At 41.0% G+C, this 26817-nt stretch overlaps 1 long non-coding RNA gene across 1 annotated transcript; it reads left to right on the forward strand.

Annotated features, from left to right (window-relative positions):
• Nucleotides 1-235: 235 nt before the first annotated feature.
• Nucleotides 236-25806, forward strand: LOC137673563 (uncharacterized). The gene is made up of 4 exons (XR_011049759.1): nucleotides 236-378; nucleotides 21788-21932; nucleotides 24304-24381; nucleotides 25049-25806. It is a non-coding gene; the product is annotated as an uncharacterized lncRNA (long non-coding RNA).
• The last annotated feature ends 1011 nt before the right edge of the window (nucleotides 25807-26817 follow it).

Below are 26817 nucleotides of genomic sequence, written 5' to 3' on the forward strand. Positions count from 1 at the left end.
GAAAACAATTTGAATTTTAATCTTAGGTCCCCTGAAATAAATGAGCTTTGTAGTTGGAAGGCTCGGGTTATTTTTGGTAGGGTAACATTTGTTATATTCCGTTTGCAGTTGGGTTCCAAAGAAGTGCACAATACGTGTATTTGTGCATGATGTGACTCTGTTCTGTCTGCAGGACCACGTGCTCCCTGACCCATTGCCTTGACCGCGGCACAGTTATCGCAGGGCTGGAGCTTTCTGAATTCTGGGTGCTCCTAAATTGCCTTTAGGATCCAACGTAAAAGTTGTCCTGATTTTTCAAAGCTGCTGAACCCCTGCAGCTCCTGTTCTTGGTCTGAATTTTGGGTGCTGAAAACTTTGGACAAGCTGGACACTTTTAAGGTAGGTATTGGAGTATAAGCGTAGGAATCTAAATTTAGATGATGAATTTAGATAACCTTTGGACAGATGGCGAAAGTTTAACATCTCTATTGCTGGATGGAACAGGAGTTTCTTGTAACCCAGCCCAAGCAGTAATTCCAATAAAGGAAAATTGTGTTTTAATTGCATACTTACCAGGCTGGAAAGGTTGAAGTGATTTATTTTAAGAACCTACACAAGAAGTGGGGGAACTTTCTAAAAGCATCCAAATAGCAAAATTATTTTCCAAGTGCTGACTGTTTCATTTTATAGAGAATAATATTAGCTTGCATTAGTATCGTTTGTCTTCTGAAGAAAGAGAAGAGGTAGAAAGTGAAAATTTTGTGACACTTTAAGCAACAATTAATCTCACTGATTTTGTTCAGCAGTTCTGTGTGGAGCTCACAGCCACACTACTTTTCAGTCTAATTCCCCACCAGTTGCCCACCCAATAAAATTTCATTAATGGGAAATCTTAGTTACGCAGGAAAGAAAACTTGGAAACTTCGGGGGAAGGAGGGGACGCTCCTTGCTTGCAGTGGCAAAACTTCGCTCCACGACTGTTTTTCAAGACTTATTAGAAAAATCCTAAAGAAGTTTTGTATTTTAGGAAGAAATGCAGTGAGACAGCAGAGAGCTGGAGTTAGGGGGAATTTCTAGATTAGTTAGCAGAGTGAAAGGATTTTTTTTTCTTTCAAAATAGAATTAAAATAGAACCACAGACCAGTAATGACTTCTCTGAAAGTTAAAACAACTCTTACGCAGTTGTTTCTTCTGTCTATTTTAACCAAGCTGCCAGAATGGAAACAGGATGACTTTTTGCAGGGTGGGGGTATGCATGTGTATTGTAACTCTGTCTACATACAGAAACTTTACTGCTTGATAATTTGCTCCACTGCTAGCGATATACCTCCAGTGTTGGCTGTTAATTCCTCAGTACTGTGTCATCATCAATAATTCTGTCCAGCAAAGTACTTACGAGAAAGAAACACAGATCTGCTTTATTTTGTTTATTTTAAAATTTGTTTTATTTTGCTGATATTTTTCAAAGGGTTACATGGGAGTGAAGGGAACTGTAGCAACAGAGCTAATGTTATAGCAAAGTCAAAAAGCAACTCTGCTCCCCTTCCTCCAAAGGAGGGGTTTTAAGGTGCTGAGGAGAATGAAGGCTGCCACTTACTAACAGCTCTGACATTTCATTTGCAGAAATGGTTTTCCTCTTTAAAAACAAACCCAAAACCCAAACCTAGCAAATTACAGAAGAGATTCCTGCCTGTTGCCACAAACCCGTAGATCCGAACTTGTGGTCATATTCCACACAAGCTTGTATCTATAGGTATGTGTCTGTCTGGCAAGTGCACAGAGTGGTGTGTTTATGCATTTAAACTTACAATGTTCACTTTTGCTGTTTGTATCTTTCATCTAATGCCTTCTTCCCTCCTCCCTTCTTTTGTTTTAAGTAATATAAAATTAGAACTGCAAATCTCGTTCTGCAATTATCATATCAGTTTTCAGCTTTGGTTAGTGTTAAAGTACACTCATGCAAACCAGCGACTCATTTGTGCCTGAGTAAAATGGGAAGGGGGAGTTATTTGACATCAGACTGAAGAAATTAAATCTGAGATATATTATGCATAGGTCTGGCTATGGGACATGGGAGGGAGTGTTCTTAGGTTGTTTAATTCTGAGGTTGTGGAGTGGCAGATAAAATTGTTTCATTTATAAAGTAACGTGGATCCATTCTTTCTGTGCTTAGTGGCGATTTGTTTGTGAGAGGAATAGACGCTTCTGTTTGCCTTTAGATCAAGTAACTTTGAATCGTTGGACATACTGCAGGCTTGCAGCTCTGAAACAGAGGAGGGTATTGGCCCTCCAACTCCTATTCTCTCTCAAAAATTAGTTTATTGTAGAATCCCATTCCTTCCAATTTCATGGTATTTATGTCTTTTAAAATAGTTTTTAAGGGAAAATAGTCATGCTATAAACTCCAAAAAACTGGTAGAGCAGGAAAAAAACCCACCATGTAAGCAGGCAGTATAAAACTTGCTGCGTAAAACTAACATTTTTAAGTTGTGGAAGTGGAACAGTTATTTTTTAAGAAGTCATTTTTAAAAACCCCAATATACAGATTCTATACGAAAATAATTAGACTGTAAACTCAAAATAAAGTCTGACTGTTTCTTTCCAGCAGCTTTCAGTGTTAATTCTACCAAAGATTTGGTCTGCATTTCCACTTTTAAATTTCTCTGGTTTTGAACTTGGCTGGTTTGACGCACACTGCTGCAGTCCAAAAAAGTTTTTTTCTTCCTTGCTGAATTTCCAGGGTTTTCTATGTGTTTTCTATTTGCTATAGAAGCATAAAACGGTGTCAAAGAAGGCTTCTGCTAATAAAATTTCAGTCTAACTACTCTTCTTTCTCCCTGTGAATTGAAACTAGCTTCTGAAAAAGAAAACAAAACGCATAGTTTGGCGTTTTATCTGACCAAGCATTTGGGTACAGGAACCGGTGGTCGATATTCCCCTCCTGCCTGTATAGGAAATGAAGGTATAAAAGCTGCCCTGCAGTAGATGTGTGGTTTCCAGAAGAAAATTTGCTGCTGGGCTGTCTCTGTAGTGCCACGCTGCTGCTTTTCAGGTGTGTGCTTACCTTTGCCACAGCACAGAGTGAACGGTGGGCATCACCGTTCTGGTCTCAGTTACAGGGATGTGAAAGGTCTTTGACACGTGTCCACAAGTAATGTTTTGGCTCTTCAAAAAACAGACAGTAAGAGGTGACTGAGGAGGGGGAAGGATAAATCTCTTTCAGGCGAGGGTGCTGCGAGGCCACGTTGAAGCCTAGTTGTGGGAGACTATCCAGAGTACGGACCTTGAGACAGGATCTCCTCTGGGACGTGGTGCTGGTTCCTGCCTCCACTTTGGCTTTGCTAGTGGACGTTGTTTCATCCATAGTGGAATGTGTAGGGTATCGTCCTGGGCTGTGATAGGAGCAGGATGAGATTGCATCTGGTTGTGACAGTAAAAATTGTTTTTCCCAGAGGGGCTGTTAATATTCTGTGTTGTTGGTTTTTTTTAATGCTGTGAATATTCACTGCATTAGATTCCTACGTTTATGGCTCTAAAGGAAGTATTGGCTCATTTAGTCTAACCTCCAAAGAGAGTTGGTGAAACCCAGTTCCTAATATAATGCATATTTCTGCGTGGTGGTCTCTTCTTTGTAAAGCCATTTGGAGACATCAGGCTTCTGGCAGAATATGCTGAGAAAAGCCTGGAATTTGTCACGGATGTTTCTAGAGGCTGGCACTTCAGGTGACATTGCTTTGAGAGTGCCAAAAGCCCATGGCAGGGGAATTGGGCAGATGTGTTGCAAAATGAGATACCACAGTTGGGTTTGAAAGCATATTTTTGGATTGGAAAACCAATATTTGAATCAAAGAAGAGGAAAGAGGAAACAGATTTTTTTGTAAAATATTTTAGTGTAGTTTCTCACTGACTATGTTGGGACCTGCTAATCAATATCCAACATGTTTTTTTTTCTTTTTGGTGAGAGACTTGATCTAAACATGGCTGGATGCTTTGAAAGCAAACTTCAGCAACGTGCCATCAGAAATGGGGCTAAGATGCAGGCCCTGTGCTGCTGTGAGGAGAACTGTTGCATTATATTTTGAGGCTAAGTATGTTTTCTGGTTGCTCCTGGTTTTCTGGTGCTTGGCAAAGAAAAAGGGTAGCTGTGCCACTGCGTGGGCATGCGTCAGCTCAGCCTGGCGTTAGCTTGGAGACGCTGTGGCCTCTGCTTTATGGGACAGGGTAAACGTGCCCAAGGAAGCCTCTTGAACGCTGTTGGCTTCTGCGGCAAGAGGTTCTGCAGAGAGGATGCCAGCGTGGGCACAGGTAGAGTCAGCACCCCTGTCAGCCATACCAGCATCGCTTCTCTGAGCACAGCGTAGCCATAGTTCCTGCCACAACGCTACGTGTAATTGGGGTCTTGGTATTGAAGTGCTCTCTCGCGGTACCTGTTTGCTTGGTGTTGCTAAGGCTGCGCTCTCGGAGCCAAAGTTAGTACTTGGGATGGCCTGGCTCCAACTTCTGCCTTCCTGCTCATGTGCCTTTCCCCTCCCCTCCTTCTCCTCTTACGTTTTACTAAATTTTACAATTTATTTTAGTTTGTCCCTTGTTAAACTACCCCCTGTTCTTTTTAACTATAGCCTCCAATATTCTCCCCTGGCCCTTTGTTTTCCAGCTCAGCCTTTTGAAAAGAACTGTGTTGGGTTTTCAGCGTTAATTTGTATTTCTTTTCTGTTGGTTGTATTTCACTGCACTTCATTAAGTTTGAGAGTGAAACTGGAGTCTGACAAAATGATGTGAAGAACCTTGAAATGTGTCTTCCCTTTAGGATGGAAAAAACTAATTGGAGTCTGTGGAGCTTCTACCTGTATGTTTCTTATGAATTTTTTCCCTCACTTTGTTGTTAAGGAGCTTATTACGTTTATGCAGCAGCTTTGATCCAAGTGCCATACAGAGTGCACAGAGATCTCTTCATCTGTCACTGAGGCACAGCGGCTGCGTAACAGTGCACAGACACGCTGCAGAACTGCTGAGGGCAGGAAGCACTGAATGCTTCGCCCAGTGTGATGTTGCAGGCGAACTTAAAGAAATAGAAGGCAGTTACTGTAGCTGGAAACAAACCAGAGCACCTGCACGTAGAAAGTACCAGGAAGGCCTTGGGGACATGAAAAAGTCCCAAAATTCTCTCAAAAAATTGGTGCCTTAATTAATTCAGTCCTTTTCTCTAGCAATAGGCAGAGTCATTGCTTTAGTACCTCCCAAAAGGGAAAAAAAAATACCTCCTGTGGCACTACGTGGCTATACCTGCATCTGGAGAGGCTTTACTAGAATCGTGTTTCATTTGTCCAGAGGTACAGTTTAAACCAGAAGCAGCAGTTCTTGTCTGAAGAAGCAAACCAAAGCTTTTCCAAACTCCTCTTTTTTTCAGATTTCGTAAATCATGTCTTTCTCCCTCAAAATAACAAGCCCATTTCTCATTTCTGTTTCTGAAAGCACCTGTAAGGTCCCTTGCAGACAAGCGTGTTGCGTGGTGTCCTCTGGGGTATGAAAATTACTGCATTTGTGTGCTCCCCCTTTTCCCAGTCTTGTCTGGTGTGGAGCGCAGTGAGCCCTTGTCAGCAGAGGAGCGCACAATAGCATTCGGGTAATTAGAATAACCATATGCAGTGGCAAATGGGATTCATGATAAGCAGAATGTAATTGTGTACCCTGGAATTTGAACCATATCCAAATACTCTTATTCAGATAATCAAATCTGGTTAAACTCTTAGAAGGCAGATAAATAACTATTTCAGTAATCTGATTTTTTTCCCTTCTTTGTTTATTTGCTTTTAATCAGTAAGGGAGAAAATAAGGAGAGGATGTTCTTAGGGGAGGAATCAAAGACTAAAACAGACACCTGCCCTTGGCCAGACAGTCTCCATAACTTAGGAGCATTGCATAAGTAGCATTAGCCACAGCGATCTGAAGGAGGGGAGGTGTCCTCCAGCTGGACTGCAGAGCCTTTGGTTGTAGATGTGCAGTATCGTGATGACATACAGCCTCACTGTGCCACCCTGCAAGTGGCACCAAGTTTTGGTACAGCTTTCTGGCAATCACCTATGAGTTCCTTTACTTTTCAGCATGTGTGTGAAACCAGCCTTGGCTCTGGGTCCTTATCATGCTGTGCAGAATCTTGAAGAAGAGCATTCAACCTAGGCTCACCGAGCTTCACACCAAAAGCACAGGGCACTGCTCCAACACAGAGCAGGTCCGGGCTAAGCCAAACAACCTAGGTTTTGGGGTCATTTAGAGTCATCAGCCTTGCAGCCCTTGCTAGCTTGTGCCACCTTGCATCCCTGATCCACCCTTAGACCCAGCACAGAGCGTCTATGTCATGTGCTGTCTAACCCAGAGCCGATGCTGCGCTCCAGCTGCTGACAAAATGCTATATATGCTTCAGGAGTGAGAGCATGGCTACCCTTCCCCTAGAAACTACCAGATATTGGAATGTAATATTGAGTAAATCTTCAGATTGCTGTAACTCTTGCTCAAAGTTGAGGCAGAGACCATTTTTGTAATGTGTTGAAAAATTTTGGATAGCTTTCAAAATATTTACTTGCTCTGGATTTCAGCTGAGCCCAGATGAGGCTTCTTTCCTTATTTTGCAGACTCTTGAAGATCCAGCCCTGTTTAGCGTGTCTGCCAGACTTCTAGGAGAGCTCTCTGAGCTAGAGTAAACCTTTGAACCTCTTGAGGTTCCTCATCACAATCAAGTTCTAATAACAGGGTTTCATCATTCATCAGCTGAATGGGTGAGATGACCAGTAGGAATCATGTCAGCATTTCCATTGTAAAATCTCTTCTGTCTGAAGTTTATGAAAGTCAGCTGTAAAAAAGATCACTCCAGGCTGAAATTTAGCAAACAAGATTTCAGACCTCAAACTGGAACAATATCATTTGTGGGTTTTGGTATTTATTTTTTTCTCAATGACTTAAGGAAATATGTTTGCTTCATGAGTATTTTCTGCTTTCCACCCCCTCCTTGGCTAGCCCTGCAATAGCCTGCCTGGGATCTGAAAGTGAAGGTGGGTTTTTCCTTCTTCTACATCATTCATATCCATAAAGATTCAGAGCCAAATCTCAGCTGATGATGTTGCTGATGATAATAACAACAAAATAGAATTCAGCTTTCTCGGACACATCTGTACTGAATTCCATTGCTGGTGTCCTTATTGTCTCGTTCATATCTGTAAAGTCAATAGGAGTGGTCTGTAAATGCATGCAAAGTGTGGTGTAGCTGCAGGGGATTAATGCATGAGACACTGTTTTCTGTGTCATTATTTGGGAATATTCTGCCCTCTGAAACCCTGCTTTTCTGTGGATCATGGCTAAATTGCTGCTTTGCATTGAAGCATGTTTTAAAAGAATGAAATATTCCAGCCATTCAATCCTCAAAAATCAGTTCTGGATTTGAATTCTCTCCTCATTCTTGGGGAAATTAAATATAATATTCAGGTTCATGTAGTGTGGAGTAGGGGAAGCAGGTTTCTGAATTCTTCTCTCACCTGAAGCCATGAAGGGAACAGGCAGTAAAATGAGTGATGCTTCTGCGTAACTTCCTAGTCCACTCTAAAGCTTGCACCTTGATCTAATGTCTTCTGAGGTCAGTGGCATGGGCTGTTGTTAACTTCAGAGATAGAAACCCTTGATCTGTCTGGGAAGAACTGCTACAATGACATTTCCTCTCCATTTGAAAACAAGTATTCACTGAACGTGAATTCTGTCTCCTCTGTGATAAGCCTGCAGTCTTTTTCACGTTTACTTCAGCTACTGTGTTTCAGAAATCAGAGGGTTACACTAAGTAAAAGGACACAATTTTTTGATTACACTGTTGCTTTAAAATCAAACTAGCTGGGCTGGGACAGAGATTTCCTTTTGTCCACAGAAGTGTGAAATCATTTCTGCGATTCTGAAAAAGCAAGAGGCCTAGAAGGGTTCACGAACAATAGGCGCTGGGGCACATGAACGTTTGTGGGAACGCACAGCTCTCCATGCGCTGCAGTCCTCCCTACCACAATGTTTAATAGGAACTTCTGTGACATCAATACGTATCGTAATTGAACATTGTCATTAGATTACATATTTACCCTAATTACATAATTAGGTATGATTGTGCTAATTGGATAAAGACATAATTGACAAAAATCACCAGAAAACAAACAGGGAGATTCATGCCACCAAAAGAAAGTGCCTTGATAGACAGTAGTGCTGTGAATCTCTCTTGCTCTCCTCCCAGCAGAAGAATGTCTATAGTACATAGGTAGCTACCGAAGAGCCAGGCATTGATAGATGTTGTGGAGGTGCAGAAGGAATGGTAATGAGGTGACTTCTGTTTTAATATTTGATCTCAGTTCCTGAACTCGATACTTCATGTCAGTGATAGCAGCAGATATTCTAAGTGATGGAACGACTAGATGCGTGACACTTTTTTCTGCTTGAAATTACAGTTCCTCTGGGATGCAAATACATTTTCATCTGTCCAAGCTTCATATGAGCTTAAAGCGGTGGGAACAAAATACCTGTAATTCTGAAGCCAAGCTCTCATAAATGGGGAAAATTTGCCAGGATAATCTGTGCAGTAGGCTGCAGAGCTGTCTAAAACTTGACCAGAGGGGGAGTTAAGTATCAGACCCTGGGACAGACGCTGCTTTAGTGTTTAGAAAATACTTTAAGTCTCTTTGTATTGCTCTGTAAAGTGAGCATAGGTTGCATACAGGTCCACATAAAGACTTACTTATTACTATCACATTTGTGCAGAGAGGCATTGGCATATGTGGGAACTTGGATGAGAATGTTTTCTCAGTGAGGACCTTCTCCTGGCAGTTCGTGCTTGGACACTGCCACGGCGCCTTGGAGCAGGTCTTGGTACTTGCAGCAGAAGCACGTGTGCCAAGCGGGGCACGGCTCCGCGGCTCAATATAGTGACGGGGGAGGGAGCGAGAAGGCTCTTTGAGTAAGTGCCAGCGTGGAGCTGACAGCTCAAGGGTTTGTAGATGTGGTGATGAAGAGGAAGTTGAAGTTGCGATGGAAGAGCAGCAAGGAGAGGTGGCGAGTCATGAGCAAAACAGTCACAGTGGCATTTGCCAACCTGAGAAAAATTTAGGTTATTTAGACGCAAGTTGAGAGTAAGGAATTTTTTGATAAGGAATTTTCTATTGTAATATATCTATGAAAGGACCTTTACTGAGGTGAGGATACAAATGAAGCAAAACGCTTTTTATCCACCTTCTATTTTAGAGAAAATTATTGGAGAGTTTTTTGCTCAGCTCTGCTTATAACTACCTGGTCTGCAAGGTATGCCTGTGTTAGTCTCAACGCAATGGTGATGTTAACGGTACTTTTCTTAATTAAACTGATCAGATATAGGTAATAATTTTTAAATATTTTGAATTATGTAATAACTAACATTCACGACAAGATTGAGATACAGGAAAATACTTGCAAGGATAAGTTGTAGAAAAAATGAGTAGCCTAGCTACTAACTGTGCTGTTAACTAAAATAATATGTTGTATTTCCACAGAGCCTATCAGGTCAAAGTAAACTTTACCAAATATGGAGTAATTAGAAATTCCACTGATACTATCAACACCATGTACATTTAAACCTTGCAGAAAGATTTTTTTTTTCAAATATTCTTCTGCTGTTGCAAGCTGAATTCTGAAGAGTGGTGTTATTTCGCACCTTCCTCCTTTATTTCTAGTCAGGCTTTGAATGTAAAGGTAGGGCACTGGCTTTTTCATAATCAGCAATGCTACTTTATCCTAAGAAAATAGAAGCAATCACGATGCCATCTATTCAGCACAGCTCAGCATTCGTTCATAGGGTTTGATTCCCTTGTAATCCCCTTCCAGCACAGAGCTGGATGCATTCACCTGAGAGGCAGGATCTCGGGGCTGATGCAGTTCCACTGTCTGCACTAGCATATTTTAAGATGCTAATCCCTGTTTGTAAGCCATAATAAATAGGCAGCATACTGCTTTAAGTAATACCTTGGTGGGTAATGGGAGTGAGTCACAACGATAACATCCTGGTTGTTTGACTGTGAACTAATGCAAGTTAAAAATGTAATGTGTTCCTTGTTAAGGGAACATCGTCTTACTCTGACTGCTGAGAGAGGCTCAGTGTTGCGGTTCTGAAGTCGTTGATCTTAACAAGGGATTGATGCAAGGGTAAATTTACTTCAAACTTTCTACCCTTTTGCTGTTCTTCTCCTAATCCCACTTCTGCAATCATCCTTTAAACATTCAGAAACCAAGGTGCATGTGTTCAAAAAGGAAAAGGCATAAATTTCATCCTAAGCTTTCTTTAGGTGCTCTAAAAAAAATGTATGTGTATGTTCTGTGCTGTAGTGCAGATGCATCTGCTTGGAGGGGGGAAAAGTATTCTTTTGGCCACGGACAAAATTCCTTCTTGTGTGAAAAGTGACCGTGATCTTGTCTATATCTAGCAGTGATAACCATGGCTTATTGTGTCTTATCTATTAACACATGCAGTGTGGGGAGCTGCGTTTGGTTTTGGTGGCTTTTCACCAGCAAAGCATTTATTACTTCTAAATTAGCGCACTGAGAATGTTGAGGACTTTTTTTAACTAGAAACCCTGACATTATGTCGGCTGTGAAGTGGTGGGTAGCTTTCAGCATTTTTGACTGCATGCATCCAGGTTGAGGTAGTAGGTTGTATAGTTTAGAATTACACCAAGGGAGATAACTGTACAACCTCCTAGCTTTCCTTGGGTCTTGCACAGAACGGCGTGATGAGCGACCATAATTCCTCAGCTATGTTTGCTCTGGACACATGGAACAGGAAAGAGCAGGTAAGATGAGCTGGAAAACCTTTTATTTTCTTCTGCCTCTCGAGAACTTCAGAAATGTTCCTTCTCTCGGCATTTTTTACCTATTGGTGCTGTATTATTGAGTATTTAGCAAATTTAGTGGACTAGTAATGCTTGTCTTCCTTTATTAGCATTTGAGCAGCGCAATGTGTAACATTCCTAAAAAGCACCATGGCAACATATCAGTGTTATTGCCTTCACGGTCAGCAATCAGAAGTCTCCAAAGGTAACATGAAAAACACCCTGTATCGTATCTGTTATTGAGATGTGCAAGCAGGTGGTTTCCCTTTCCATTAGGCTTTGGTTCGGTTAGTTCTACACTAGGAGTCAAACAAGGCTGTGCCCTGTAGCAGTGCGAGACCTGGCACACTCATTGTCTCTCAGGAAGCGTAGGAGGCTGGTGCTGATGCTTCCAGATAAAGCCTGGAAGGGTTTTTGTGAAAGTACCTAAATCCACACAGTCCTGAGGAGAGCTGTTCTTAGGAAATATCCATAAGTGATTACAATCAGCTAAATGGTGATTCTTAAGGGTTTTTTTTCTCGGCTTGTACAGTTACATCAGGTGTTTCAACGGCTGATGCTTCTGGACACATCTGATAGACGTGGTTTGCTTCTCCCTCACAGCAGTTGGGATTAAGGAGCTGTGGAACCACCCCAAATTTTGTAGAGGAGCTGTGCAGAGAATGGGCACATGGTGAGCCAGCAATTCTGGGCAAAAGACCACGTTTCTGATGTATCTTACGTGTCTGAAATGCAGGAAATATACCCAATACACCTAGCTGCTATTGCAATCTACAGTTTTATTTGCCTAACTGTTTGAGGCCTAAAAAACTCTCTGAAACTCTGGCATTTATATAAATGTTTGAAGAGAAGAGTCAAGATCTTCATGTTGGCAGTGTTCAGGGTTCAGGTCCCCTGGCAGCCTGGATGAAGATGTTGACCGTGATGCTTGATCAGGGCCCAGAACATGGGCTATGTTGCATCTTTTGACTATATATGTGACTAATTTTGTGAGGAGTTTTTGAGTTGCCAGAAATAAGAGGGACTGTTTGCTAGTGGGTAAACTTTCCAAGTTAACGAATAAAAGTAAAGGGTAGTCACAGGGTTTATTTCATTAGGCAAATCTAAAAGCGTGAACATGATAACAATATTTCAAGGTGTCTAAATAACCCAGAAAAATGTTTTTCTGGTAAAACGGCACTTAAAAACTTTAATATCTGCAATTCCTTGTTTACTGAATGCAAAGACAAGCTGTTGGTTTTTCGAGTGTTACCCCAGTGCTCAATTATTAGTTATTCAAGGAGCGGATTAGTGGGATTTTATTTCGTCTTGTTTTCAAAGAGGTTATAGATGTCACTACTGTGGTTTATAACTCTGCAATTCCTTAGGACAAAGCAAGTATCCCGGCTAACATAACGCTGCTTCTGGGTTGATTTTTTTTACCTGTTTGGTACTTCTCTAGGAATAGCTTTACTAATGGGTGGTAATAACTCCCAAATAAGAACACTCTCTTTCCTTTTTTGGTGGTAGCATTTTAGATCTGCGTTGCACAGGTATAAGGGAACTTCGTAAGGTTCAAAAATAACGGCTGTTTATACTAACACACACATTTGTGCCTATCAAACTTAACTTTACGTTAAGGATGTTAATCATACAATATGTAAATCAAATGATCTATCTTGCTCCAAAGAACAAGGAATAATAATTAACAAGGAGAATGGTCAGTGGTACATTGAAGTTGGCAATAAACATAATTCAATGTGCATATTTTTCTTCTGAACAAAATAGCATTCCAGCTCTCCCCCGATGAGAGGAATGTATTGTCAATTAATTAGACTTCCATCATATGTCCTCGGATGCCCTTCTATCGTATGCCTTCCATATGTCCTTATGTCATATGCCTTCCATATGCCCTCTATGTAATTAAGCTTCTATCATATGGCTTCTATCATATGCCATTTAAATAGATTTGCAGGAGAATATGGCAGTGTTACAATTATGGACCTTTTGCGATGAGTAAAGGAACAACTCATGAGCTGTAGATTAAAAGAGGAGGAAGCAAAGGGAAGGTGGCTCGCCCTGAACAGTTCCTTTAATTGCCAGTTTTGTTTCTTTCAGCTTGGGCAATGAACGGACAAAAATGTCCTATTTCCCTTGTTTTCCTTTACTGTTCCATTCCCAGTTTTTATTCAGTTAAGCCTGTGAATAGTTGGAGAGATAGCAACTGTTTTTAAGAGAACGTTTCCACTGGAATGTAAAATGAAAAAGAAACAATCCACCTCCCAGAAAATTGTTTGTCCTACGATAATGAAATGTAAACTTTGATCTTGTTTTTGTCCCTTTGAGTCTGTAACATAAAGTGAAGTACTAGAAATATGGTGAGATTTAGTGAAAATGAGATGGTACACTTCAACTTAAGCACACATCCCTGTTCTCCCTTACGGACAACGGGTGCAGATAGTATTGTGCTCTTCTTGGCATGGTGATTGCTTGGTAGATAGTGTCCTAATGTACAAGAATATGTAGTGAAATGGATTCCAAATTTACTGTGATTTACTAAGGGTAAAGACCAATAATAGGCACTGGTGCCTATATACATAATGAAGAAAGTGCAAGCGTCTGAGGAATGATGAGGTCTTGGGGTGGTTTCCAATGGAAAGACAGCTATTGTGCTCATTTGCCTTATGTACATTTGTGTATCTGTGCCTTCTTTCCTCCCAGCAACTTCTCAGACTATTTTCTAATCCCAATCAGATTTGATAAAGGAGCAGTGACTTCCAAGACTATTCTGCTCCAGCAAGCTTTACAGAAATCATAGCCATATACCCAGCAGTCAGGAAGAAGGTTGAAAGGACAAAGAGAAGGTAAAATAGAGTGATATGTGCTGAGGTGTCCAAACTATAAATGGAGAGCAGTTTGTAGCGTATGACAGTTTACCTGGATTAACTGGATTGAGTGAAGTAATGAGAACAGTTCAGATTCCCACTGGCTAGTAACCAGTGTGTCCCTGAAGACTTTGTACTCTAGTTGCTAGAGCATGCTAAAACCCATACCATATGACTTCACTGCTATTTTTATGTGCTGTGCCTAGATTAAGCTAGAATTTACTGAACAATGGTCCTATATTTTGCTGTGTAGGCATACTGCTAGCCACTGTTAGTAACATAGATGCAGTTCCCCAAAGATAGGTTACAGGTCTTATTTTGGGTTAATCTTTTTATTTTCAACTCAATTCTCATTTAAAACACACACACACACAAAAAATATAACCAGTCCATATGCAAGCTCTAGGTCATTAGGGAAATTATTTTGAAAATTCACATTGTCATCCTGCACCATCATTAGTTTGCTGGTGCCACAGTCGTAAGGTGCATACTAGGGGCAGCTTTTAAGCCTCTTGTAGTGTACCACTGAAATTATATGCCAAGAAGAACTACTAAAGTGTTGTATTCAGAAATATTTTTATTTCTGGTTTGCTGGGCCACAAGAAAATACTTGCAATGGTGCACCACTGCAGATTTTCTTTTGGTTCTGTTTTCATATGATACTTGTGAAAGGTGGCAGCCTAACAGTCCTGAAGAAGGAGGAACTCTGCTTAGCCACAATCGGTACCTGGTTGCTTGCGACCCCATAAGCATCTTCTGACCATTCTGTTGTGCTGCCTCACAGCCCTCCTTGGAGAGGGCGAACCTGGGACAGTGAGAAAGCTGAGGCAAGGGCTGTTTCCTGGGACCTGAATGCTGTTCCTTTGGAAAGGAGGCTGAAACTCAGAAACTTTCACCATTAGAGGGGTTTTTTTTTCTTTTTTTTTTTTTTTAAACAATGACTTTCATCTATTTCCACACCCAGCTGAAACTATGCTGCAACACTTCTGCTGCTAAATCAGATGCATTAAGTACAGTCAAATTTGTACATAAAAGTTTTGTAAGAACTGGGATGAAATAGAATGGAATGCCAGAATGAGTCATTGTTTAATGAATAAGGCCCTAAGTGTTCTATTGATGCCATTTATAAATCTGTATAAAATGTATAGAATTCATGTCATAACTGGAATTCCAAGCACAGCAACCTTGTGAGCTAAATTATGATGATGATAGGGTACTGCACAAATTAATACGGATTCTAACACGCTTCTGCTTGAAAGCTGCTCAGACAGTTAAAAATAAGACAATTTCATTACACAGTTTCAAAGCCCAGACCTCAGAAATGCTGCTACTCTCTCCTTTTGAAATTGTAAATTACTGAAGAAGGAAGTTCTTTTTGTGTGTGCTGGAGTCAAAAAGTATAACCTATAAGGGAAAAAATGGTGTCCTTTCAATTAGATTAGATATCGATTACAATGCACAGTGCAATTGGAAAATAAAAGAATTAGCTGGTGTAGAGCAGCTCAATATTTGGAACTCTTCTATTGGAAATGAACAGTCTGAGGCCAGAGCAGAGATCGAACACACATCTCTCTTTGACTAACGTTTTCCTTCTCATTCTTACTTTTCCCTGTTCATAGCTTGGTGACTTACATAGGAAACCAGGTGAAGTTCAACATTTCCAGTGTGAGTTTTTGAGATAAGCTCTATATCCATTCAGACTTCAGTCAGAGACAAACTCCTATATGTGTGGTGTTGGGCTATGGTGTTGCAATGAAGGCTTCCAGTCTAAACAGGAACAGAAAAGAAATCTGACATTTGGAAATTTCCCATAGCAGAGGGAGATACAAAATGTTTTATCTGGGGAAAAAAACCCTCCTTTTTTTTTTTTCTTTCTTTTTTAAACAAGACAAAACGTCTAGTTGCCCTGACTCCACTGATGCTCTGGGCAGTCCCAGTTGCATATATTTAGATTTATATATTCAAAATATAAAATGTAGTCTCCCTGAGCAAATACTTTTTTACATGCCATAGGGTGAAATTAGCCTCTTTGTGCAATGTCATAGCCCTGTTTCTTGGTTAAATAAGTTCAAGAATCAGGTTTCTGGGGCAGATAGGGAAAGAGATAGAAATTCTGCATTCTGTGTTATATGCAGTGGCTCCTCCTTACCACCACCTCTCCCTGTTACCTTCTCAAATTAATAGAAAACTACTTCTTCTCCAGTTAGGTGATCCAAGATTGTCTGAGGTGTGCTGCAAGTGAAATACCACTTGCTAGAAGTATCCCAAGCAATTATTTTCTTAAAAGCAGGAGGGAGCTGCTGCTAAGGATGAAGTCACTTAGCTGCGGGGAAGGAGCTCTCAGCCCGCAGGTGGGGTCCTTACCAGTGGCTGCAGGAGACCTGCTGGAGATGCTCCCTGGCTCCTGCCAGCCCCCTCTCGATGTACAGTCACTTTTTCTTTTTTAAGAAAAAAGCCTACGACACTCCAGACCACTTTTAAGAGTACTGTTTGAGCAGTGTAGGTATAACCAATATAGAGTCCTTGATTTCTGTTTTCCATCTACATTCTTGTAGGTTCTCGCATTCAGGTAGCCAAACTACTGCGTCATGCCACAGAGGAGCAAATGTTGTGGTGCAGGGTTCTGCCTTGCCCCTCTCGGGTCATGGAGGATAATTCCACTTCAAGTGTGAGTCACCCTGCTGCCATTTTTCCTTCTACCCTTTGCCCAGGTCTGATGACAAGACTGCGATTTCTCTAAGCTTGTCTTTGTTACAGGTGTGACATGCAGCTCATAGGGTTTCATTATGACTTTCATAATGTATTAACGAAATGTCAGGATCAAGTCATTTATAATTAACAGTGACGTGTAAATGTCATGTCTAACAATTGTAGTATAAGAGTATTTTTGTGAATGGGCCGTTTTTTACACATGCAACTGTCAGTGTCCAAAAAAGCCATAACCAGTCAGGCAAATGGTCGCTAAAGACAGAATTTTTTTTTTCTTTTGTTTTCTCCTCATTGAATTCTTGTTAGGCAACTACACCTTGTTGCCTGTTGTTCCTAGATCCAGTACGGATAAAAAGCTCAAGCCATGAATGGAAGCTTTTATGAATGTTTTAGGGCTTCGTCCTATTATAAATGTGGAGTGGATAAACCCCTGCACAATACTGATGTGAAATTTGTATGAGCACTGTTGGTATTTTTGGGACCAAAGACAGTAAGGCATGCAGCATAGGAGCTGTACTACCAAATCTGAGGAGAGGAAGAGTGGCTCAAAAAGGTGCCAGCAAAAATGGTCCCAAGCATGGAGATACCTGGAACTGATACACTGGAACCATTCCCATTAGAAAGGAAAAAGAAATTGTCGTTAGAATGAAAAGAAAAGAAAGAATGAGGAGGCAGACTGAGAAACTCACAAAGTGAATACAAGGAGACATGCAGTGAAATTAAATGGTGACAAATTGAAAATGTTTTAAAAAGCAATTCTTTTCCACCAGTATTTAATTAAAAAATGAACCTAATTGCTTTTAGAAGTTAATGGGACGTTTGCAAGTCTAGAACAGATTAGATACTTATGTTTTTAATAACCATATATAGAATTATGGTAATTCATTATAATAACTTTAGAACTGAGTTTAGACTTCATGTTTCAAGGTTTAGGGTGAAGTGCAGCAATTCAAGACCAGGGAAGAGCCAGTGGGAAGGACAGCTCTTGATTGTCCAAAGCCGCTAATACTTGTCACTATTGGAGAAGGTATGTTAGAGCTAAGTCTGGATTCTGACCCAGTCTATATCTGTCTCCTGCAAAGGATTAAGCACATAGTTTGCCACTGACAAATAAAAGTGAAGGGTTGATAGATGTTTGGCCTTCACTTGGGCTCGCATATCGAATAACTGTAATACAGCAGTATTAGTAATAGTTATCCAATGGCATCGTCCACCTCCAGTTCCTTAGAGTTACCATGTGCAACGGGAAAGGATTGCATGACCACTGTCCAGAAATGAAAGCAGAGGAAGGTGGATGACTTATCCAAGGCCAGGCAGCGTATCATTGGAAGGGCTGTGTACAAAAGCCAGGTCAGTTGGATTGCAGATCTGCATCTGAACATATGTTGTGACCCTTTCTTTCCTCATTAAATATGTTTCTTGGAACCCTGGTATTACCAGAAGCAATAAAAGTTTCAGAAACAGTCAGGAGGGTTACACCTGGTTGTGCTTTCACACTCACTTTTCAGTATGGGGTTAGAGCTGGTCTCCACCATGCAAGCGCATGTCACACAGGTACGCTCAAGCTATCAGCGACTACTGCGGGATGTGGTGAGCTCAGGTGTGGTGCTGCTCTAGGAACAGCCCTGCTGCCCAGGGGCCTGAGCTGGCACTTCCACATGGGACTGGCTGGAGGTTTGTGGTTGCAGCAGCTCAAGTTGGTGCTAGACTTGGTGTCACTACAGTCAGTCCCCTGAAGAGTGTAGGCAGACCCTTTGTATTCCTTAGCTTAAGTGAGATTTAAGGAATTGTTGTAAACAGCAGGTCAAACCCATTCCCGGATTAATGCCATTGATGTGGGCTCATTTCAGAGTTTGTTTTTCTTGTGTTTGAAGTGGCCTCTTGTCTCTTCTGACAAGGAACAGCAGTTGTGGTATCAGAGAGTGGTTTGCAGTAGTGGTGTTTGCAGTCTGTCAGATGCCACAGCTTCCCCTTGGCTTTCCATTTCCTTTCATAAATGACGTTGTTAGATTTGGAGGATAGAATTTTAAAAAAAGAATGAGGAAGAGAAGGAAAACCAGGAAGGAAATAGGAAGGAAAGAAGGCAAGACATGATTGCTCTCTGCTACAGATCTTGTGGTTTGAGTTGATTTTGGAAATTGCCCTTCCAATAGCTTTTGAAATGTGAAAGGAGAAGTTATTTTATAAGAGCCCTAAGATATTTCAGTCACGTGTTTCCCTTCATTTGTATGTGAGAAGTGATCGAATGAGAAGTGAAACACTGTAGATCTTAGTGGAAAAAATAAAATCAGTGTCCACTACTTACTACGTTAGTAATGATGTAGTTAAACTGCTGGATCGTGTCTGTTTGTAGGGTTCTGGGGTAGAAGTCACTGGTCAGCAATCTATAACCATGGTGCTGTCATAAGTCTGCAAGGGCCCTGTGTTGGTTGCTGCATTTCAGAGTCACTACTTGGGACTTTGCATCAGAATTAAAGAACCGTAGTCTCTTCCTTCTTCAATAAAAGAGAAGGATATCCATACTCTGCTGGTGGAATTGCTAGTGCGAGGGGTTCTGTGATGCTCTGTTTTGTTTATATTCCAATAGAGGGGCAATTTTTAGTTGCAAAATACATATCCACGATCTCATTACATGGTGCATACAGCCCTTCAGGAGGTATGCACACCAGCTCACTGCTGGGTGTTTTAGAAGAGGTGGGGATCTCATAAGACATTCCATCTTGGTACTGTCTAACATTTTATATATATATTTGTATATATGTTTGTCACATGCCTGTGAAGTAGCAAATTGCAAACCAATGGTGACTAATGAATTGAAAAGCCAGAAAAGGTTATGTGGAGCAAAGAGAAGCGTGTGATAACTTTTTAGACTAATAGGATGCAAGGTGAAAGCCTAGCAGTCAGTCTGTGTGCAGTCTGCACCAACACCGAGTCAGGAGGTTCTGAGGGACACCTAGAAATGGTCCAGTGGGGCCGTGAGTGCTGGGATGGGGGGGGGCTCAGTGGGGCAGGTCTGTCAGCTCCCAGTGACAAGGGACTCTCAATCCATATTGAAGTCAAGGGTTAAACGTTTAATCCATAAATTAGTGCTAGGAATTAAGAAAGACTACTTGACATCTGAAATCACAGCGAGGCTTTTTCTGTGTAATAAAAAAGCCTCTTCAAATTATTTAAAGCATGCTTCTCTTGCATTTTAAAACCAGGGGAAGCTGTGCAAGCGAGATGGGCCAGATTTTGCTCTTGGTTAGTAGTAACTTAGTTCATGCAAATGACAGCAGGATTTTTCTCTTTTTCCTGCCACGGCTTTAAAAGGAGTTAGATCCTGGTTTGGGTTGCAAAGAAAATGCTTCCAGTTGCTATTTCTGTGAATCCTACTCTGAATTTTGGTTATAGAATCATGTCACTTGGTCATTTTGAAGTCTGTAAGTTAGCTTACAGACACGCTGTAGGCAATGGGACTCAAGCACATCTTGAACAGCATTGCTCAAGCAGTGGGTCTCGAGACCCACAGAGGCGGTGAATTCTGATGTAACTGTAAACATTTTTGTTTGCTTCTTGTATGATACAGGCCTGAAACCTCAACGGTAATTTGCTAGATTAACAACGAGGACAAAATGAATCTCGCCTTTGCGTGGGTATCTGAGGGAGGCTTAAAAACTCCAAACAGGACAGAATTCACTTGGGAAGTTTGAAGTTTGGAAAGCAGCTCCCTGAACTGTTGCGAAGCCCTTGGTCTGCCTCGTGCCACATTGCATTATGTATTAACGCAGGCTTTGCATTATATATTAATGCAGATTTGTCCTCAGATACCCTACTGTGGAGAAGGCCATTTTTAAATCTTTAATAGGGCATTAGAGCAATTTGCTTGTGATTTAGTTTTAAGTGGACAAGGAGAGTGGTGACAAACGAAGCCGGGAGGCCCTAAAATTCTTTGAATATTCCATGTTTTCCTGGAACTGTTGGGAAAAGGCTGCCAGAAAGGTCTTGGCAGGTTTTCTAGGTGGCTGGCCAAGTCTGAAGCAAATGTGGATAGTTAATAGGCTAATGCATCTCTGGTTCCAAGTCCATACGTATAGAACATACGTTTTTATTTAAGAAATCCCACCGCATGGAGGAGCAAATGTAGTGCTAATATATCTTCCTGAAAGAAAATAGCAAGGGAAAAAACACTGTCATCTTGTAACGATAAAATAAGGGATCTTTTGCCCTTACTTTTTAGGGACTTGAATTGTCAGTTGGAGAAGAGAAGACATAGGAAATGAAATCAGTAGACAGGCAGTGGCTTTCCCAGGAGGGCCCCATGTTAATCAGGAATGGCTTATATAGCAGTAGTTTGCGTCTAAGAAAAAAGGCAGAAGTTGTTCAAAGAATGGATTTCCGTTGCTAGATTGACTTTTTGTTGTTACCCTGCAAGTAATTAAGAATGGCAATTAAGCAGGAAAGTGATCAAATAATGGCTTGGGACCTGCTGCTGCAGTTGGTTCCATGTGGGCAGCCCATTCTAGCATGAAGCATGAGGCCACCTGTGCAGGTCAAATCATAAGAATTAAGTGCTGCGACTGAATTATCCCAGGTATGGACTGGTTTGGGAGGGGTTTCTCTGTGCACCAGGTCAGAATTGTGGCTCTCTGTGGTCACAGGCACCCGGGAATAGGTGTTTGCTGTTGTGACTGGCAGGAGTTGTTCCTGGGAAACCGTGTGAGTTCAGATTTCTCTGAGACACCAAGTGAATTAGCTTTGTAATTTTAAAATTGTCTCCACTGTGAGGGATTCTTGTTCGTGTTCAGCTCATGGGGCCTGTCTTGTTTTAATATTAATGGGGTGAAGACTGTGCACAGCCTCTACAATTATAGTGGAACAATTTATTTTTTTTATTAAGCCATTGGTGCAGACCCTGAAGTTCTGCTACAGACTCCCTATGGGATCTTGGATAAGTCACTTTTTTGTTTGTTTTTATTCACTTTCTGTAAAATAGAGGTCCTTGTTTCTCATAAGCAGTATTGTAAAGACAGAGGGACTGATCATATGTGAATTGTTGAGAGTCATGTTGCATTTCATACTGGAATTGCAAGTGAGCATACTGTATATCTCTATGAAGAAATGTTTCAAATGGACTACCTCCATGCTGACATATACATTCATTAGCTGTACAGAGTTAAAATTTACAATATTTACAATCTAATACTACTTTTATACAAACAAAATCAACTTGAAAAGGTTATTATTACACTTTACATTCCTAATTAATGTCATTTATTATCGTAAGTTAAGTAATCTGATATTCAGATTTGTTTTCTTCATTTTATATCTTATAAAAATGTTACACTGTCTTTTTGTGTTGTAAAACCAACTACATTTAAGTTTAGGGTGTACTAGAGCCTGTGCTGCGACGTTAAGTGATGCAGAAGCGTGGACTGGCACCAGGAGAGGGGAGACTGGCTGCTGCGCTCGCGTCCCGCTGCTATTTCTGGCATGCAGAGACTGGGCAGTGTCTGATGGGCCGAACGTAAGTCCTCGGAGGTTGCCGCGTCTTCCTCGCGTTCTGACATTCATTCTGTCTGTCACATGCCTCTTGATATGTGGCTTTCTAATTTTTAATACACTCGCAACACCAGTGAAGCAACCGATAACAAGTTTCTGTATATTAAGACCTCTGTGTCTGGTTTCACAAGAGGTAAGGGCGACTAGACTTGCGTTCAGACTTCCCCTCTGTTAAAGTGCCCAAGCCTGTTATTTCTTTGACACCACCTAAACGGCTTGGCATGATGTAGGTACCCTCTGAGAAGAGACTCCCTGTCCCCAGGAGCTTGCAGTCTAAATAGATAAGGCAGGCAGAAGAGGAGACACAAAGAGATGGAGAGACTTGCCCAAGCCACTTAGCACATGGAGCGGCAGGACTGGGAATAGGAACAGGTCTTTTGAATTCTCGCCACTGTCATCACCACTGATTCGGGATTCCTCCAGCTGGTTCTGTGCCAGCCTTTGGCTGTCCCTGCGCAGGGATCGGTGGCTTGGGCCCACCAACCAGCTGTAGAAAATATTTTGGTATCCTGTCTTTTGGTTTAATCCTTAAGCAGTGGCTGAGACAAGTATTGTTTTCTTGAGAGAAACAGGCCCTCATGTGTCATTTTATTTTTTTTTAAATTGTGTCAACTGCAGGTTGTAGCTGGAGTACTAGAAAACCTGAAAAACATTTCTTTGTTTTATCTTTAAAATAATTCCACCCTGTCTTTAAAAAGAAAGTCAGTGCTGGTGAAAAGGCCTGAGAGTCTGGCAGAAAGTCTAGGGGGTATTTTAAGGATGACTGTGCTTTGAGGTTCTCCAGGTCCCCGTAATCTCTCAGGGCTCTTTACAAACATCCATTAAGGCTCAAAGTCACAAGTCCTTTCTTATGTACAATAGTTATGTTACCTGTTTGTGTTGATTTTATGTAGGGGAGAACTGGAAATAGACTGCAGGTCTGAGGGTCCACAGTGAATTCATGGAGGAGATGGGAATAGCGCTGTGGACTGCAGGCAGCAGGCTCTGCCCTCCCATCGCTGGGTTACAACCTCTCTTTTACAGAGTGACCCTAGCACTTCTTGCCTATTGAAATATAATTCATTCTAGCTCTGCTCTTAGTCTCATGGATTTCTAATTTTAATTTCATTTTCTACTTTTCCTGCCAGGTCAGATTCCCAAAACGTCCCTAAACTTTATGTGTGTTTCTGAAGTTGAATCTAGGTTCAGCAGTTTGGATTCTAATTGAACAGCCTCAGCATGTATTATTTTTACTGGCTTTTTCAGAAAAAAAAGAGAAAGAGTTGATTGAGGGACACCATCTTTTTCATGCAGTGATTCTATTGAAATTTCAATACATTCTAAAAAAGCATTAAATGTTGACCGGACAGAAAGTTTTTGTAGCAACCTTGTAGGTTAACATACTAATATAGCTCCATCACTTAGTAACTGAAATATTTCAAAATTTGTCAGACTTTCAGTATGAAGCCTCAGATCTTAAAAAATTATGTCACCAGCTCAAAACAGGTTAGATTTATCTGAAATTTTAGTGAGGTTCTTGAAGCTTTTTGTTATGTTTAAGTGAATCGAGTCTTATTTGAAACTTTTGGTGGACCTGAAACCATGTGAAATATGAGGGTTTTCAGGTGCTTTATGTGGTATAGAAATGGCAAATTGTGCGAGAGCAGATGTAATACTTTTTTACGTGACTTCATCCACTTAAATTCGAGTTTCACCTTGAGTTTCAGAGTTCAGTTAAATCTGGTATGTGTAGGAGAGCTCATGGGTAAGGGCAGATTGTTAACTCCCCGTAGACAAAACACACATAACTCTAGGTACTGCGTTCCCACTTCTCATACTCTTTCTTTGATATCAGATTAATTCATCTCTGTAACCTTTCTTTTCAAATCCCTCTGTTACATCTGCTGATCTTTTGTTGAACTCTTCCCATTTCCCATTTGGTTTTCAGTGAGGGCACCGAACGGTGCAGAATTCCAGGGCCTTTCACGAGGAGGTGAACAGCACTGCCTCATTTTGCTTTTTGCTTGCTTTACTCACCTTGGGATTGAGTTGTTTTATGGCTTTCTCACCTCATGATTTTAGTTGTTCTCCGTTATCCAGGGATTGATATAGTTGGAGCTCAAAGATCTTTGAGAAACCTGTGAGTAGAATTGGGGGATGGAGAGAAAATACAACCACCCATTTTTAAAGCTGTATTGCTGTCAGGATAGTGCTTATGTGAGGTAATTTGCTAACATATGCCTTGTTGGGTTTGGAGGTGAAAGTTGGTGGGTGAGTCAGGTTAAAAGGAATTGTTGGTGATGAAAGGGAATTTACGTGATCTTCAGCCACACTCCATCCTCTCTGTTGACTGACAGGGTATCAGATGAGGATGACAAAAGTAATCTGGACAGAGCAGCTTTCTTCCAAGGACCTCAAAACCCTCCAAGGACATGGTAAGCATTGTCATGATGGTTCTATATTATGGGTGAAGTGGTTTTATCACTTACTTGATGTGGAATTGGACAAATTGACAATGTGGACTTTTTGTATACAAAACAGTGAGGTTCAAATAAGAAGCTTATGGTTGACAAACTCCTCACTTGATCGAGCGCTGTTCTGGCAGTGCCCAAATCATGACACCTTTGCCCAGCTTTGCTTTCCATGGATGTGCCACACTATGAATTTGTACCTTTCCTCACATCGTTCAGATTCATTTGTATTAGTAAATGCTTTTTTCTCCACTGAAGACATTTCATTAATTTGTAAACTATTCTCATATGTTATCGTATATGCTGTCCACATAGCTGAGATAGAACTGTTATTTTAAAGATATTTCCTAAATGATCTCTGCATAGTTTGTCTAAAGTGAAGTTATTGACTTGTCTCAAAAAGGCCTTAAGGTTTTATAGTTAATGCTTAAGTCTCTAAAGCATCCTCTCTGGCTGAGCATCCCTTCTCCTATGTGTCTTCTCCTTTGAGTCACTAATTCCAGCTGGTCTCAGAAAAAACAGTAATAGCTTGTCTTTAATCTGCTTTCGGCTATAACTGCACCTACCGAGGTCTCTTCTTCCTTTGAACCTGTCTCCATGATTAAATTCATTCTTCCTTTCTGTTTTCCAGCTTCTCTCTGCAAACTTCCTCTCACTCCCTTTCTGCAAGAACGTTTCCTGCAACCGAGGTCCCTAAGAGGATTAGTGAGGGGGATACCAATTTATTTATACCCACCAATTTTTTTATACCCACCTCAGCATGGCAGCAGCCAAACATTGTGAGTTGCCGGATTGTTAAATGGCCTGTAGCACATGAAAGAAGCTTCAGTCTTCTGATGCAGTTCAGGGTGGACAAGTGTCTACCTCACAGCTGCTCTGAACTTATCCCCAGTTCTGGCATTTGTTTTTTTTTTTTTCCTTCTTAACCCATTCACATTGGCCATATGAACAGGTATGCTCAGGACTAAACGGACTGCAGAGTCTTGGCCCCTTTTTAAATATCAGAACAATTTTCAGGCCTCTTTCAGTTGCGCTTGTTTCACTCAAAAAAAAAACCAAACCAAAAGAGGAATATGAGGACTTGTGGAGACCCCTCAAACTTTCTCTGTATAAATTTCAAATTCGTGGTGGTCACGGTACCAGGTGATGTTGCCATTTATGTTTTCTTCTGTAGTGCCTGGCTTGAATGATCCCAGAGCAGCAAGCTAAGTTAAATACATGGCTGTGATCAAAAGAGAATGACGCCTCTATTTTTTTGTGCCAGCCTGGAGGCCCTTAGGTTTTGGAATTTGAGTCTTTGAAAAACAAGGTTACTGGACTCTAGTAAATGAAGTGTCCGGATGTTAGTGATGATTCATAAAAGCAATTAAAAAAGGAAAGTGCTTCTCCGCTGAGCGTAATGTCTTGGTTTAAAGATGTCCTTAAATGTGTGTGTAATGCTGCAAATAGCGGCGTGACCACTGTGTTTAAGATTATGGATCTGTTTCCAGCATAACGCTTCTTTTCACATGGTTCTGATGATCAAAAACATTTTTTTGGTAGTTGAATCTTTCTTATTTAGTTTCTATTTCAAAATAGTTCCCATCTCTTCCTTATTAAATTTGTCCAAAAAATCTACTGAGGATGTAATATTTTCCATGGGAGAAATGTGTTTTTTTCAACATAAATATTGGAGATGGCAGAAAATTGAAATTCATCAAATATATTGGGTTTTTTTTTCCCCAGCGCTACTCTCTTGCATTTCAGCCCTGACCTTCCACAAACACAAAACACCTTATTTGTACAGCTTTCAAAGCGATTTGCAATAAGCAAGACTGAACTCGGTTAAAACATGATTAAGGTTATTGTTGTACACAAAGATCCATCAGCCCGGCCACATTACCTAAGCAAGAAGTAGACCCTGAGGCATGCTCTGTAAGCTTCTTCCTACATGGCTTTTCAAGTCGACTCAACCAACCTGTTAGCTATTAGTGATGGCTGTTAGGCTCTGCCGCTGCTGTTCTAGAGCAGACGCTTCCAGTCCCACTACCTGCTCCAAGTGGATGCCTCGCGCTTCTCTTGGGGCCACTGCACATTCCAAAGCTGGGGCTTCGATTTGCTTTGCCCTCACATACTGCCCTGGGTTAGCCCATGCATATATGCTAAGGGAAGCAAAATAACAGTTTACTGATTTATCATGGATCATTAGATGGAGTAACTGTTCTTAAAACAACACCAGTATAGATACAATAATTAGAGATGTGCTTTTGTTAACATTGCCAGCCTCTACCCTCTTGTACAGTACCCTTGGGTACTAAATAATTACCCACTTTGTGTGGTTATCTAGCTCACTAATTACCCACAAAAATTGGGGTCAGGTGTTAACTGCTTGAAATAAGTATCCTCGAAAGACTTGGTTAA

This window comes from Nyctibius grandis, chromosome 25, assembly GCF_013368605.1.
Source record: "Nyctibius grandis isolate bNycGra1 chromosome 25, bNycGra1.pri, whole genome shotgun sequence".
NCBI lineage: Eukaryota > Metazoa > Chordata > Aves > Nyctibiiformes > Nyctibiidae > Nyctibius > Nyctibius grandis.